Source organism: Vidua macroura, chromosome 22 (assembly GCF_024509145.1).
Source record: "Vidua macroura isolate BioBank_ID:100142 chromosome 22, ASM2450914v1, whole genome shotgun sequence".
Lineage (NCBI taxonomy): Eukaryota > Metazoa > Chordata > Aves > Passeriformes > Viduidae > Vidua > Vidua macroura.
In genome coordinates, this window is record NC_071592.1 from 1,710,318 (window position 1) to 1,725,152 (window position 14,835).

The following is a 14,835-nucleotide window of genomic DNA, read 5'->3' on the forward strand; positions in this document are numbered from 1 at the left end:
CCAATTTTCCCTTCTTTTAATCCATTTTCTCTTTCCTTTCCTTCCTTTGCCTGCCTGGTCCTTGTCCTCCAAGAAGTGAAATGCACATGCCTTGGTTCAAAAAAAAAAAAAAAAAAAAAAAAAATTCATACTCATTAGAAGGAATCAGGAAAGAAATTATTATTTCTTGCAATCCACCACAGCAAATTCATCACTGCTCAGAACTCCCCCAAAGTAAGAAAGGGGCTGCTCAGAATCCACCCTGCGGGGCTCAGGGCACCGAGAGTCCCGCAGAATTAATTGCCAGGCACATTAATTACTCATTAAATAGGAAATCCCCAAATACCATTAGGAAGGGATGATTAAACAGGGTGGATCCACCGTCCTTCCAGCCTGGCTGAAGTCACCTTCCCGGTGCTCGGGTTCAGCAGGACAAATGGGTCACAGCAGGTAAAGAAATGGCCTCAGCAGGGAGCTGGGAACACCTCCCTGGGATAAAGCTGCAGATTCCTCATCCAGGACCACACATCTTGGCTCTGCAGCCAAAAAAAAAGCTAATTTTCCACCTCGGAGTGGGCAGATGGGGCGGCAGCATCAGGCTCTGCTCCCAGCTCTGGGCTCAGCCCATCTGCCCCACCCAGGGCTGCCAGGAAAGGGAACGAGGCAGGAAAACCTCCCAGGTTCTGGAAATTGCTGTGTCCAGGAGGGCAAACCCGGAGCTGGGAACGGGCTCAGGTCCCGGGGGACAAAGCTGGGGTCCAAGGCAGGGGTTTGCTCACACAGAGCAAGGGGACACGAGCGGGATCAGGGGATGGTCCTGGGACTGTTAAACTGGTTCTGCTCCCATCCAGCCCCGCTCCCAGGCTGGAGAGCAACCCCAGGGGGCTGCCCAGCATGGATGCAACCTGGCAGCTCTCACAGGAGGTCACTGCTGGCTCCTCAGAGCCCTCGGGTGCCGGGGCCAGGCTGGAGCAGCCTCGCAGGTGAGCGCAGCCTCCCCGGGCATTGCCCCTCTGCTGCCTCCGCCCGAAGTCTGGGCACCAGCAGGGAAGTTCTTGACCTGGTGGAGGCAGGAAGGGAGCGCAGTGACAGGCGGGGACACTCCTGTCCCCAGCCCTCGGAGCCCCAGCTGCTGATGGAGGAGCAGCCAGGCAAATTCCAGCCCAGCCCCTGCCCTTCCAGAGGGAGCGGAGTTCCTGCCTGCTCCTGGGGACCGGGGGTCGTGTAAATGTAGAGATGTAAATCAGGCAGGAAACGCCTTCCCAGGTGCGCTGGCCGAGCTGGGGGTGCTGAGCCCCGTCCCCAGCGGTGGCAGCAGCCGGGACACCGCCCCTGGCACAGCGGGAAGCTGCTGCCATCTCCTGGGCAGCCCGGCCCCGCCGGGCACCCTTTGCCCCTTCCAGCTGCTTTTCCCAAGGGCTGCTGCTCCCTCCTGTGTTGCCCTGATTTTTAAAAGTGTTTTCTTTTATAGTTCTTTTGAACGTTTTAAAGTTCCCATAAAACTTCTTCAGCCTTCTGATAATGTTTCCATATTTCTACTGGAGCTCTCACGCACTGTCCATGTAAATAATGATTGTTTTGCATTTTTCTTTGTGGGAAGAAAGATTTGATAATGACTGTTGGTTTGAGCAGTGTGGTTGGAGAGGTGGCAATTCCATCCTCCAACCCACTGTCACTTTTGGAACTCTATATATTACAAAGTCAGAAACAAAAGTTTCTCTGTTTCTCTTTTAAACTTACCGAGCTTCTGTGCACTCAGGTCGTGTCCGATAGCGACACTCTTGCCCCCAGTGCCGCTCCCGGCGCCACCTGCCCGGCCTGTGGCAGCTCGGGTGGCACTGAGGCAGATGTCACCTCCCTGGCAGCAGGGCTGTGCCTCAGCATTGCATGACAGAGGCACACAGCGCGTGTGACACGGGGACAGCCGGGCCCGCAGGGCTCTGAACCCAGGCAATCACCTGGGAATCACCTGGCAATCACCTGGGAATCACCTGGGAATCACCTGGGCACCGAGACACCTGAGTAGGCTCCTGTCCCCTCCCCAGGGCTGGGGACACCAGGGATGGAGACACCAGGATTGGAGCTGGAGACACCAGGGATGGAGCTGGGGACACCAGGGATGGAGCTGGGGACACCAGGATTGGATCTAGGCACACCAGGATTGGATTTGGCACACCAGGATTGGATCTAGGCACACCAGGATTGGAGCTGGGCACACCAGGATTGGATCTAGGCACACCAGGATTGGAGCTAGGCACACCAGGATTGGAGCTGGGCACACCAGGATTGGATCTGGGCACACCAGGATTGGAGCTGGGCACACCAGGATTGGATCTGGGCACACCAGGATTGGAGCTGGGCACACCAGGGCTCCATCCCAGGGCTGGGTTCACCAGGGATCCATCCCAGGCTTGGGGACACCAAGATTGGAGCTGGGCACACCAGGATTGGAGCTAGGCACACCAGGGCTCCATCCCAGGGCTGGGACAGGGGCAGTGCAGCACAGGCACCAGCACAGCCAGCCTGGGGTTTGTCCCAGAAAGGCTCTGCAGACACAAGGAGAGAGCAGAGCTCTGCTCCAGCAGGAGCTGTCTGCGTTTGGGGACAGAGCAGGTGCGAGAGGCAGGTGAGCCCAGAGCTCCCAGCTGCCCAGAACGAGCTCCTGGCTGCTGTTTCTCCGGCCTCCTGTGACCAGGGAGCTTCTGGAGGAGCCCAGAGAAGCAGGAGAGGTTCCCTTGTTACGCTGCTCACTTTGGGGAAGAGCCTTTTGGCAAAATCTTTGTCCTTCCTGCCCTCCCCTCCCTGTGGCTTACGAGGGGGCTTTCAGGGCCTCCTCCCTGCAGAGAACAATCCACCTTTTGTCATTCCAGCCTGGACGGAGCCCTGCCGGGGCTGACAGGCTGGGATAAACCCTCAGAGCCGAAGATTGTCCCTGCTGCCTGTGGGAAATCCCAGGCAGAGCTGGCAGGGGAGCCGTGCTGAGGCGTTTCCCTGCAGCAAACCCGGCACACCGGGCACTGGCAGCCCCCGTGTCGCCTCTTGATGCAAAATCCATTCCACACCTCATTTGCAGCTCCAGCGAGCCACAGGGCCCTGCTGCCCTCTCTGTTCTCCCTCCTGGCTGGAGGCAGGGATGGGGTGGAATTCTGGAGCTGAGGACACTGCAGGGACAGGCTGCCAAGCCCTGAGCCCGTCCCAGCTCTGGGAACTCACCCCACACCTCCAGCAGGACAAGGAATCTTTTCAAGCCAGCTCAGCAGTTCAAGCAGCAAAAAAAAAAAAAAAACCTTCATCCCCACATTTACAAAGCACAATATTTGCAAAACAGGCCAGTAAACCTCAACTGTTCTTCTCGCAAGGCAAATAACCCCATAAACCCTGCCGAGGAGCTCAGAGCAAACACTGCTCTCCGTGCCCGGGGCTGGGCAGAGTCCACCCTGTGCCAGGCAGGGCCGGCAGCCCGGGCAGAGGAGGGGAGGGAAGGGGAGAGGATGCCCCGATGTGCAGGGTGCTTGCAGCCCAGCCCAGCCCAGCTCAGAGCTGGTTCCAGCACCAGGAAATGGAGCAGAGAGAGCTCCCTGTCCCTGCCTTCCCCAGCACCCTGCCCTGCCCTCCCCTCTGCCCGAGCCAGGCACAGCTCCCTGTGCTTCACATTTCCATGCTCCCGAGCAGGTGCTGGTGCAGTTGTTCATCCTGTTTTATTCCCTGTCACTGCTGCATTTTGCCCAAAAAGCCCCCCCTTCCCTGGCTGTCCCTGCGTGGTGAGCGCAGGTAGGAGGAGGTTTGGCTTTCCTGCCTTCTGCCCTTCCCTGGATTATTCCCGGTGTGCTGCAGGGTTCCAGCTCTGCTCCCGGAGCACAGCCCCAGGCTCCAAGTGCTGCTCTTTGCTGGGGACTCCGGGAATATCCATTTAACTCGTTCCTCTCTCAGATCTGCCCAGCACTGGTGCCAGGCGAGCTGATACCTGTGGCAGGCACATTTCTCTCTCTCTCTCAGGATTTTAGAGCAGCACAGAGAGAAGAAAGATAATTTCTATTTCTGCTCCTTGTTTTTCCCATGTGGAATGTGTTTGGAGAATTGTTTACCTGGGGTGATTGCTGGGTTGGATTCTGGTGAGGATTGTTTGAGCCTGGTGGCCAACCCAATCCACTCTCAGAGAGGGTCACGAGTTGTGAGTTAGATTTGCTAGTTAGAACAAGTAGGTTTGTAGCTTTAGTATCTCCTTTAAATAGTAAATAAATGTATTATAGCAGAGTTCTAATAAAGAAATCATTCAGCCTTTTGAGCTGGAGTCAGACATCAGCATTTCCTCCCACCGGGTTCGCCTGCGTTTACAATAGACACCTCCTGTCTGTTTGCCAAGAGGGAGCAAAACCCCGAGTCATCCCATCTGGTGCAAGGCTGGCCGTGTGGGTGGCAGCAGGGAAACACCCCTGCAGCCTTTCCAAGCTGAGGATCAGATGCTGGAAATGCATTTCCAGCCCTGAGGATCAGAGCTGGGGCTGCTGCCCTTGCCCCAGAGCCTCTGCTCTGGCTCCTACAGCCAGCCTGGAGCTGTCAGCCCGGCTGGGGTCACATCCTGCAGTCCCCTCCCCAGGGCTGCTCCTGCCCCAGCCAGAGCAGCCACGGGCCCTGCGGGGCTCCTGCTGCTCCGTGGATGCTGCTCTGAGCAGGCTCAGCCCTGTCGGCTCCTCCCCGAACATTTTGGGCGCTCGAGAAGCTCAGGTCTCTCTGTAACCCACAAATCTCCCACAGAAGTTTCTGTTTCCTGCCCTTCCTCCACTGGACTTCACACCCATTGCACTGGCTTTGTTTCACGGGCTTATCCCTGGCTGAATTAACGATTGTGCAGTCACCTTTAGGGATAAAAATATTAATTTTACTGTCTCCCAGAGCTCTCTGGCTGTATCCTCTCCCCAAGGCAGGGCTCAGCTCCCACAGAACATCAACCTCTTCAAGAACCAACAAAACTGAAAAGCCTCCAGAGCGCAGCTCCTGTAACAAAAATTGTCACTTCCAGCACCCCTTACAAGGCTCTCCTCAGCCCTGGGGAGGTTTTTGTAGCACTCCCATCCTGCCTTTTCTCTCCCAGATGGAATTCTCTGGGAGAGGACAGAGCACAGGTGGTTCCAGCCCTGTCCCAGTGACACCCCACTGAGTCACCCCCACCACCCAGAGGATGGCACCGAGCTTTGGCAAGGAGAATTCACGTGAAACTGCCCGGGGCAAACAGCACACGGGGGAAGCTGGGCTTGCAAAACCCTCTGCTCCCATTCCCACTTCGTTTCCCCGTTCCATGTGCTCTCACACTGCTGACGTGCTGGGGCTCCCAGGAAAGGCTTTGCAGCAGCTGGGAACAGCAGCTCCCATTGCCAAGGAGCTGCAGCCTTTGAGGAGCTCTCCCTCTCAGCCTGGGCTGGCCCCGGGCAGCAGGGGAGCCCCAGGCACTGCCCAGGGAAGCTCCCAGAAGGGCAGAAAAGAAGATAAAAACCACACGGAAATGAGGCTCTGCAGGAGAATTTGATTCTGTGAATTCAGCAGACCAGAAAATCTCTTTTTTTTTTTTTTTGCCCGCACTCCCTGCCTTGGGGCCAAATTCACCTCCAACCAATGCAGCAACACTGGACATTTCCAACACATTCTCCTTTTCCCTGGCACCTTTCTTGCTGCTCTCTTTGCCCTGAACTCCCCTATTCCATTCCTCCTTTTTCTCCCACTTCTGTTCAACTTTCATTGGAAGCATTTTACACAACAACTCTCCAGAGCTGCAGCCCACTGGGTGAGGAGCTGGGGCACGGGGAGATGAGCCCAGGGAAGAAAACCCAAACTCCCACTCAGGCAGCACGAGTGACTCAGCAGGGCCAGGGAGGAGGAGGAGGATGGAGTGAGCTTGGCAAAACCACAGCATGAGAGCATCAGGAACACCAGCGAGGATTTTCCCCTTCTCCAGGGGAGGAGCAGAGTGGATATTAGGGGAAAAAAAAAAAAAAAATCAGAGAAAAGTGTGGTCAGGCATTGGAATAAGCTGCCAGGGAGGAAGTGGAGTCAGTGGATGTGAGTGAGGGGTGTCCTTTAGAGGCTCTCCACAATCCTGGGGTTCTGTGATCTGCGGGGCAGAAAGAGAGGCCATTCCCTTCTCTTTTTTGGGGGGGAGATCCAGCTCATTTGGGAGCGCCTGTGTTGCTCATTTTGACTGCTGGAAACAGCCACCCTCAGTGGAGCAGGATCTGGAGCCATCCCCATCCAGGGACGCTGATTCAGGATCATCACCTCTAATTACTGGGTGTCTCACACGCCGGGTTTCGCTCTTTCTCCTTTCCCAAGGAGGTGGAAGGTGAGCAGGAGGAATCCCACCTGTTTCAGGGACAGAGAAGTGCTGTCCTTGTCCCCAGCACTGATCCCACAGCGCTGCCCCAACAGCTCAGGGGGCACTTGCAAAATCAGCCTCAAAATCAGCTTCAAAATCAGCTTAGAAATCAGCCTTGAAATATTTCAAAATCAGCTTAGAAATCAGCATCAAAATCAGCCTCAAAATCAGCCTTGAAATCAGCCTTGAATTACTTCAAAATCAACATCAAAATCAGCCTCGAAATCAACCTTGAAATACTTCAGGCCAAAATCAGCCAAGGGCCTGAGGGGGAAGTGGGGAAAAATCCAGGAAGGAGGGGAGAGACAAACTCGAGCTGTTTTCCTCTGTTATTTGAGGTGTTCAGCCAAAATTACTGGAGAGGAATCACATCAGGGATGTGTCCCCAGCAAGAAAATGTTGTGTTCACCAGTGAGGGGCTGTGAAAGAGGCTTAGGAGAGGCCAGCCCTCCACAGGTTCTTGGAACAGAGAGAGCTTCATGATCCAGCTCTTTCCAAGCAGGATCAGAAGCTGAATTTGAGCATTTTCACAAGGATGTTCCCTGTTTTCACATTTTCTAGAACTTCAAGGAAAGCCTGGACCAGAGCTGGGAGCAAGACTGGAGGCTCCTCCACATTTCCAGGGTTTCTGCAAGAGGTCACAGGACTGGTCACCACTCCAAGGGACACAGACATGCACAGACCTTGGCGTCCAGCCCACGGATTCCTCAGGGATGTCCCCACTGCCCATCTGAACCCCTTCAACGGGGCTCACCCCTTGTTTTTCCCCACTTCTCTCCAAGGCTGGGCAGGTAGGAGGAAGCGTCTCTATCAGTGAAACCTCCAGGGGGGTGTGGACGCGTGAGCTGGACGGGGAGGAGGAAATATTTGCATTTACCTCATCAAACCCCGGGTATAAAAGGGGCTGGGAAGGCGTGAGGCTTCCTCACTTCCCAGGGGCAGGTGGGTGAGGAGGAGGAGGAGGAGGAGGCACCAAAGGGGGTCATGGCAGCTTTCCTCCTCTTGGCACCACTGCTCCTGCTGGGGACAGTGGCTGGCCAAGCAGACACAGAGATGGAAGAGTGCTTTTGGCTCAGGAATGTGACCGAAGGGAATTTCTCTGTGGCAACAACACCTGAGACCTACCAGGCCAACACAACCTACCTGGGTAAGCCAGCCCTGCCTGCACCTCAGACTCCCCCTGCACAGAAATCTCCATCCCTGACTCAGCTGCTCTCCTGCCTCCTGTGCTGCTCCCAGATCTGCTTCCACTGCGACATTCTTTTTCTACTTCAATTCTTTTTAATTTCAGGCAGCTGAAAAACGGCGCTGTTGTTGCCTCTTTGTTCCTATTTCATGTTCCCCTCCACAGCTCAATCCCAAATTCTCTTTCAGGATGATTTTTTTCCCCTTTATCTTTTTGCCTGAACTTGCACAGAAGGAGCCGAAAAGACAGAACTTGGGGAAGCTGTTTTGTGGTTTGGTTCCCTCCCCTCCTCTCAGACACTTTGCCTTTCTCAGGGGCTGCACAGACAAAGGGGAAGAGGTAACTTTGGTGCTGACAAACGTTCAGCACCCGTGGTAGGAAATGGATTTCACTGCCGCAGAAGGATGTGGCAAACTGCAGCCTGACCCTGCCAGCAAATCTCCCTCTGCCCTGAGGCCCAGCAAAACCTAAAATGCTGAGGAAACAGTGGAGGAGAGACATCCTGATCCCCTCCTGCAGGGGAGGAGGTGGGAACCACATGGATTCCCTCAGATCTCACCAAGCAGCACCCACAGCAGGCGGTTGTGTTGCTTTTTTTTTTTTTTTTTTTTTTTTTTTCATTTGCTCACTGCTGTTATTTCAATTTTTTGGGGCACTGAATTGAGGTTTGATGGCAGCTCCTGCCTCACATCAGCTCCTGGAGGTTCTGACGCTCTTGACAGCTTTGGTTTGAAGCAGGGCTGGCCCGGGGGGGTGCTGAAGGCTGAGAGGGACGTGGCAGGACACTCACGGGGACCTGGGTGCCACCAGGGCTGGCCAACAGCTCCTCCGTGCCCCGCCTGACCACGGTCCAGCTCCGGCTCGGGAGAAGAGCCCCGAGAGCCCGGGGGAAGGGCGAGGCACACCCAGCCAGGGCTGAGGGCTGCCCCGAGGCTCCTTTTCCAGCCCTTCCCGTCTGCACAGGGCTCTGCTTTGGCTGCCAGGTGTGGCACCCACGGCAGCAGCGCTGAGCCCGGGCTCTGAGCAGCTCAAGGGCAGGAAAATGGGGGATTTTTTTTGGGTAAAACACCCGCTGCTCAGGCTGCAAGTGCGGCTGTCAGAACGAGTGCCACACAGGGTGTGAGCAAACCCTGAGGGCTCGGGGCCCTGGCAGGACGCGAATGTATATTTGGCAGGAATCTCATTTTGGCAGGAATGTAATTTTGGTAGAAATCTCATTTTGGCAGAAATCTCATTTAGGCAGGAATGCCATTTTGGCAGGAATCTCATTTTTTCAGGAATCTCATTTTGTCAGGAATCTCATTTTGGCAGGAATGTCATTTTGGTAGAAATCTCATTTTGGCAGAAAACTCATTTAGGCAGGAATCTCATTTTGGCAGAAATCTCATTTTGGCAGGAATCTCATTTTGGCAGAAATCTCATTTTTTCAGGAATCTCATTTTGGCAGAAATGCCATTTTGGCAGAAATGCCATTTTGGCAGGAATCTCTTTTTGGCAGGAATCTCATTTTGGCAGAAATCTCTTTTTGGCAGGAATCTCATTTTGGCAGGAATCTCTTTTTGGCAGGAATCTCATTTTGGCAGAAATCTCATTTTGGCGGGAATCTCATTTAGGCAGGAATCTCATTTTGGCAGGAATCTCATTTTGTCCCACTTGCTCTGCTCCCAGTGACGATAAAGGACGACAGGAACCACAGCAACAGCTCCGGGCAGCTCCTGCTGCAGGCGCTGTCCCCGCAGAACGCCTCGGTGGGGGAGTGGAGGGACGCAGCCACCGGCAGCTGCAGCTCCGTGCTCACAGCCGTGTTGAACATCACCGAGAGCACAGCCCACTGGACATCCCCCGACAGCAGCCTCTCCTCTGTGCAGATCAGGTGAGCATTTGCTCCCTCCGAGCCTCCAGCCGGCCCAGAAGCCACAGCCACCCCCTCCTCCAGAGCAGGGGCTGAGCAAATCCTCCAGAGCCCTCTGGATTTTCTCTCTCCTTTCCCTGTCGCCCTGATTTTTTAAAAGTGTTAAGTTTTCTTTTGTAGTTCTTTTGAAAGTTTTAAAGTTCTCATAAAACTCCTTCAGCCTTCTGATGTTTCCATATTTCTAGTGGAGTTGTCACGCACTGTCCATGTAAATAATGATTGTTTTGCATTTTTCTTTGTGGGAGGAGAGAATGGATGGACTGTTGGTTTGACCAGTGTGGTTGGAGAGGTGGCAATTCCATCCTCCAATCCATGGTCACTTTTAAAATTCTATAAATACCAGATGTTCGAATAAAACTCTCTCTTTTTCTCCTTTGAACTTACCAAGCTTCTGTGTGCTCATTTCCTGTCCAATAGCAACATTTCCCTTTTCCTTTTCCTTCACCAAGGAAAACGTTGCTGCCAAAAGCCACCCCAGGGCTGCTGTGGGAGTTTGGAGATGCTCCCAGCAGTAGAAATGCAGATTAATTCCATGGAAATGGCCCAGCTGAGCACTTCCACAAGTGCCAGTGGGAGATGTTTGTCCAAGGGGAGCAGAGCCTTCAGCCTGATCCCCAGAGAGGAAGGACAGCCCAGCTCCTGCCAGGACTGCTTCCAGTTACAGGGAGCAGATGGTTCCCAGTTAATTGCCACCCATCCCCAGCCCAGCCCAGCAGCCAAAATGTGGTGGAGAAACAATTTCAGATGTTAAAAATACTCCCCCCCCAAAAAAAAAAAAAGCTCAGTGTGGCTGGAGGGCAGCATAAGCGAGCTCAGGATGGCTCCAAAATTCCTGTCTCTTCATCTGCTTTCAACGTCCCCTTTCCATCCCCACTGGGACACTCAGCTTCTCTCCTTTGAACTCGTCCTCCTCTCTCTTCCCTCCTCCCACAGGGTCTATCTCATCCTCCCTGATAACACCACTGAGCTCAAGACTTGGACGCTGAGCAGAGGTAAAGAATCTTCATTTCAGCACCTGGGGAAGGACACACCAAGCAGGGGCTTCACTCGTGCTCTGGGCTTTGGGGCCAGGGCAAAGAGGGATTCGGGGTGCCTGGAGCTGAAGGATATCCCGTAACTCCAGCAGTCAGGCAAAGACAGAGGGCTTTCAGCTTAGAACTCCAACTTAAAACCTCTCCAAGCTCCCCTTCTGCTTTAAGGGATGTGGAACAGCTACAGACCAGAGGCCAGGCTTATTTATTTCTGCAGGGACTGGCAGAGGAATGGCCTGGGAGCTGTGGCTTTGCTGTCAGGGAGCGTTTCTGGCCCTCCAGCCCAGGGGGTGATGATGCTGCTGCTCTGATGGACTCGGCCATCCCCCTCCTCCACAGAGGCTTTGACCCCTCATTCCTGTGAAATCAGAGCTGCAGCCCCCTGGAGAAGCTCTCAGCTGCTCCTTTGGATTTGTAATCACTTTTTTTCTTTTTTTTTTTTTTTTTTTCCATTTCAGGGCCAGAAAGCACCACGGTGCCCCCCAGCACCACGGTGCCCCCCAGCACCACGTCAACCCCCAGCACCACTGCCAGCTCGGGGAGCAGGGCTCAGGGCAGCTCCTGGCTCCTGGCTGCCCTGCTGCTGCTGCTCACAGGCAGCCTGCTCTCCTAGAGGGGCCCCAGCTGCGCTGCCCCTTCTCCTCCCCAGGAAAGAGAGAGGGGGGCTGAGCTGATTTACTCAGGAAAGCTGTTCCTTGGGGTGCCTTAGGGTGATAAATGCACTTCCACAGTAAATGATGAAGGTTTGTGTGGCCGCCGAGCTGATCCTCCCCTGCTGCCCTCGCCCACACCCTCAGCAAAAGGAGATATTCCCCAGCAAAAGGAAATATTCCTCAGCAAAAGGAAATATTCCCCAGGAAAAGGAAATATTCCCCAGGAAAAGGAAATATTCCCCAGCAAAAGGAAATATTCCCCAGGAAAGGAAATATTCGCCAGGAAAGGAAATATTCCCCAGGAAAGGAAATATTCGCCAGGAAAGGAAATACCCTCAGCAAAAGGAAATATTCCCCAGTAAAAGTAAATATTCCCCAGGAAAGGAAATATTCCCCAGCAAAAGGAAATATTCCTCAGCAAAAGGAAATATTCCCCAGTAAAAGGAAATATTCCCCAGCAAAAGGAAATATTCCCCAGGAAAGGAAATATTCCCCAGGAAAGGAAATATTCCCCAGCAAAAGGAAATATTCTCCAGTAAAAGGAAATATTCCCCAGCAAAAGGAATATTCCCCAGCAAAAGGAAATATTCCCCAGCAAAAGGAAATATTCTCCAGTAAAAGGAAATATTCCCCAGGAAAAGGAAATATTCCCCAGCAAAAGGAAATATTCTCCAGTAAAAGGAAATATTCTCCAGTAAAAGGAAATATTCCCCAGCAAAAGGAAATATTCCCCAGGAAAGGAAATATTCCCCAGCAAAAGGAAATATTCTCCAGTAAAAGGAAATATTCCCCAGCAAAAGGAAATATTCCCCAGGAAAAGGAAATATTTGCCAGGAAAGGAAATATTCCCCAGCAAAAGGAAATATTCCCCAGGAAAAGGAAATATTTGCCAGGAAAGGAAATATTCCCCAGCAAAAGGAAATATTCCCCAGGAAAGGAAATATTCCCCAGCAAAAGGAAATATTCCCCAGCAAAAGGAAATATTCTCCAGTAAAAGGAAATATTCCCCAGGAAAAGGAAATATTTGCCAGGAAAGGAAATATTCCCCAGCAAAAGGAAATATTCCCCAGGAAAGGAAATATTCCCCAGCAAAAGGAAATATTCCCCAGCAAAAGGAAATATTCTCCAGTAAAAAGAAATATTCTCCAGTAAAAGGAAATATTCCCCAGCAAAAGGAATATTCCTCAGCAAAAGGAAATATTCCCCAGCAAAAGGAAATATTCCTTAGCAAAAGGAAATATTCCCCAGCAAAAGGAAATATTCCCCAGGAAAGGAAATATTCCTCAGCAAAAGGAAATATTCCCCAGCAAAAGGAAATATTCTCCAGTAAAAGGAAATATTCCCCAGCAAAAAGAAATATTCCCCAGCAAAAGGAAATATTCCCCAGGAAAGGAAATATTCCCCAGCAAAAGGAAATATTCCCCAGCAGAGATCCCTCTGCCCTGGCTTTCCAGACACAAAAACGGGTGAGCAGGGCCCGTGTAGCACGGGACACTCGTGAATCCATGATTTCCTCATCGCCTGGGATTCTGTGAAGCACAAAACACCTGAAGAGAGGAGAACTGAGGATTCCTCCTCCTCCTCCTCCTCCTCCTCCTCCTCTCGGGGCAGCAGAGCTGCTGAGAAGCTCCGGGAGGGCTCTGGGTTTGCCTCCTCATCCCCTGCTGGCCCAGCCCCAGAGCTCAGGGAGCAGAGCTGAGCCTGGGAAGGGAAATCCTGCTCAAAATCCACCGGAGCCCCGCCAGGGCAAGCCCAGGGAAACCGAGGCACTGCTCCAGGGGGAGCAGGAGAGGCTGAGAGCCCCCACACCAAGCCCTAGAATTTCTGCTCCATGTCGTTATTTGGGCCAAAATCCCCTCAATTCTGTTCTTGCAGCAGATGACAAAGTTTCTCTTTGTTTTCCCTCTATTATTTTTTTTTTCCTGGAAAGGCAAGGTGGGCATTTTCTGTTCTTTTTTTCTTTTTTTTTTTTTTAAATCAACAGCTGATTTTGCTGTAGGGCAAGATAATCCTGTGGGCCAATGGATGTCTTGATTTTATTGTTGTTTGTATTTTTATATGGGCAAAACGTTTATTTAGACACTTCCCAACTTGTGGGAAGCAATTTTTTTTTCCTTAAGCCAATCTAAATAAAATAAGGAATTAAAATTGGTTCTTGCACCTCCCATTATTTCCTGGCTTTGTTGTGATGTGGTTTTTTTTGGGGGGGCGGGGGGGGTGTTGAAATGATTCTGAAATATTTGGCTTTGATCCCACAGTTGAGCATAAAGGAACAAATAAATAAATAGAGGTGATGCCTGAGCTCTGCAATCCTGCAAAAAACCCAGAGGTTTTTTTTTGGGGGAAGGGTCAGGAACAGATCCCTGCCCCTTAAATCCTCCTGTGTTTCACCACAGCAATATTTCAGATCTAAAAAAGATCTTTAAACTTCCCCTCCCAGCCCAGAGCTGGCCAAATCCTTTCATTTCTGCTGAATAAATCCTAATTCCCAAGTGACTGAAGTGCCTGGCAATAAAGGAGCCTGAAAATTTAACACAGGAGCTGAGCACCACAAGAAAAAAACAATTGTCCCTGCCCATTTATATTTCTCAGGAATTCAGACAAAAATTGTCCCTGCCCATTTATATTTCTCAGGAATTCAGACAAAAATTGTCCCTGCCCATTTATATTTCTCAGGAATTCAGAAGAAAATTGTCCCTGCCCATTTATATTTCCCAGGAATTCAGATAAAAATTGTCCCTGCCCATTTACATTTCTCAGGCACTCAGATATCAGGTCTAAAAGGGAAATATTTTTTAAAAATTCCATCCGAATTGTCTGAAATATTATGCCTAAAAGTTGACAGTTGTGATTAAACAGCTGCTAAGACTGGTTTGGCTTTCAGGCTGAGCTTTCACTCAATTCTTGTTTGTTCAAATGGTACAAAAGCCACGGTTTGCCTCAAAAAATAAAGGCAATTCTCCCTCCCGTGCCCTCACAGTGTAAATTCCACTTGTTTCATCCTAATTTCCACTTCTTTCCCTGTTTCCTGATGCGCTGTGGAGGGCTTGGGCTGGAAAGGCAGAATTCCCCAGCACAATTTCACAGGTGAAATTTGACCCTGCAGTGCTGCAGTCATGGAATGTTCTCGCAGAATTTCGGAGAAATGACTTTTTTAGTGCCCAGCCATTAAAACTGGCATCTGTTTAGCAGGCAGGGTAATTAGCAGAGTTAGGGACGTGCTTTATCAGTGCACAACACACAATAAAATCCTAATTAGTGCTGGAAATTACTGCTCAACTCCAGTCTCTTTGTTGATCCATCTATTTCCTAAGATTACAGCCTTGGACAATAAATATGAAATTGCATTTAAATATCCCCATGGCACCTCCCATGTCCCAGATTACCCCACGTGGCTCCTGCTGCTTTGTCCCATCCACGAGCCTCACCAACGGCATTTTCATTAATTCTTACTCTACTGAGCAGCAAAAATGAACATTTCCTTTTACACCCTGTCTGTTTTTCCTAGAAGATCAGGAAAACATTTTTTAAAAAAAAAAAAAAAAAAAGCGCTAAAAACTAAATTCACAAAAAAAAAAAAAAAAGCTAAAAACTTAAATTTCACAGAAACAACCGGGCAGAACTCTGCCTACAGAGGCAGAGAAGGGGCTCTAAGGATGTCCCAGATGAGCTCTGAGGCCAAACTCCTCACCCCCATGTGGGAAACC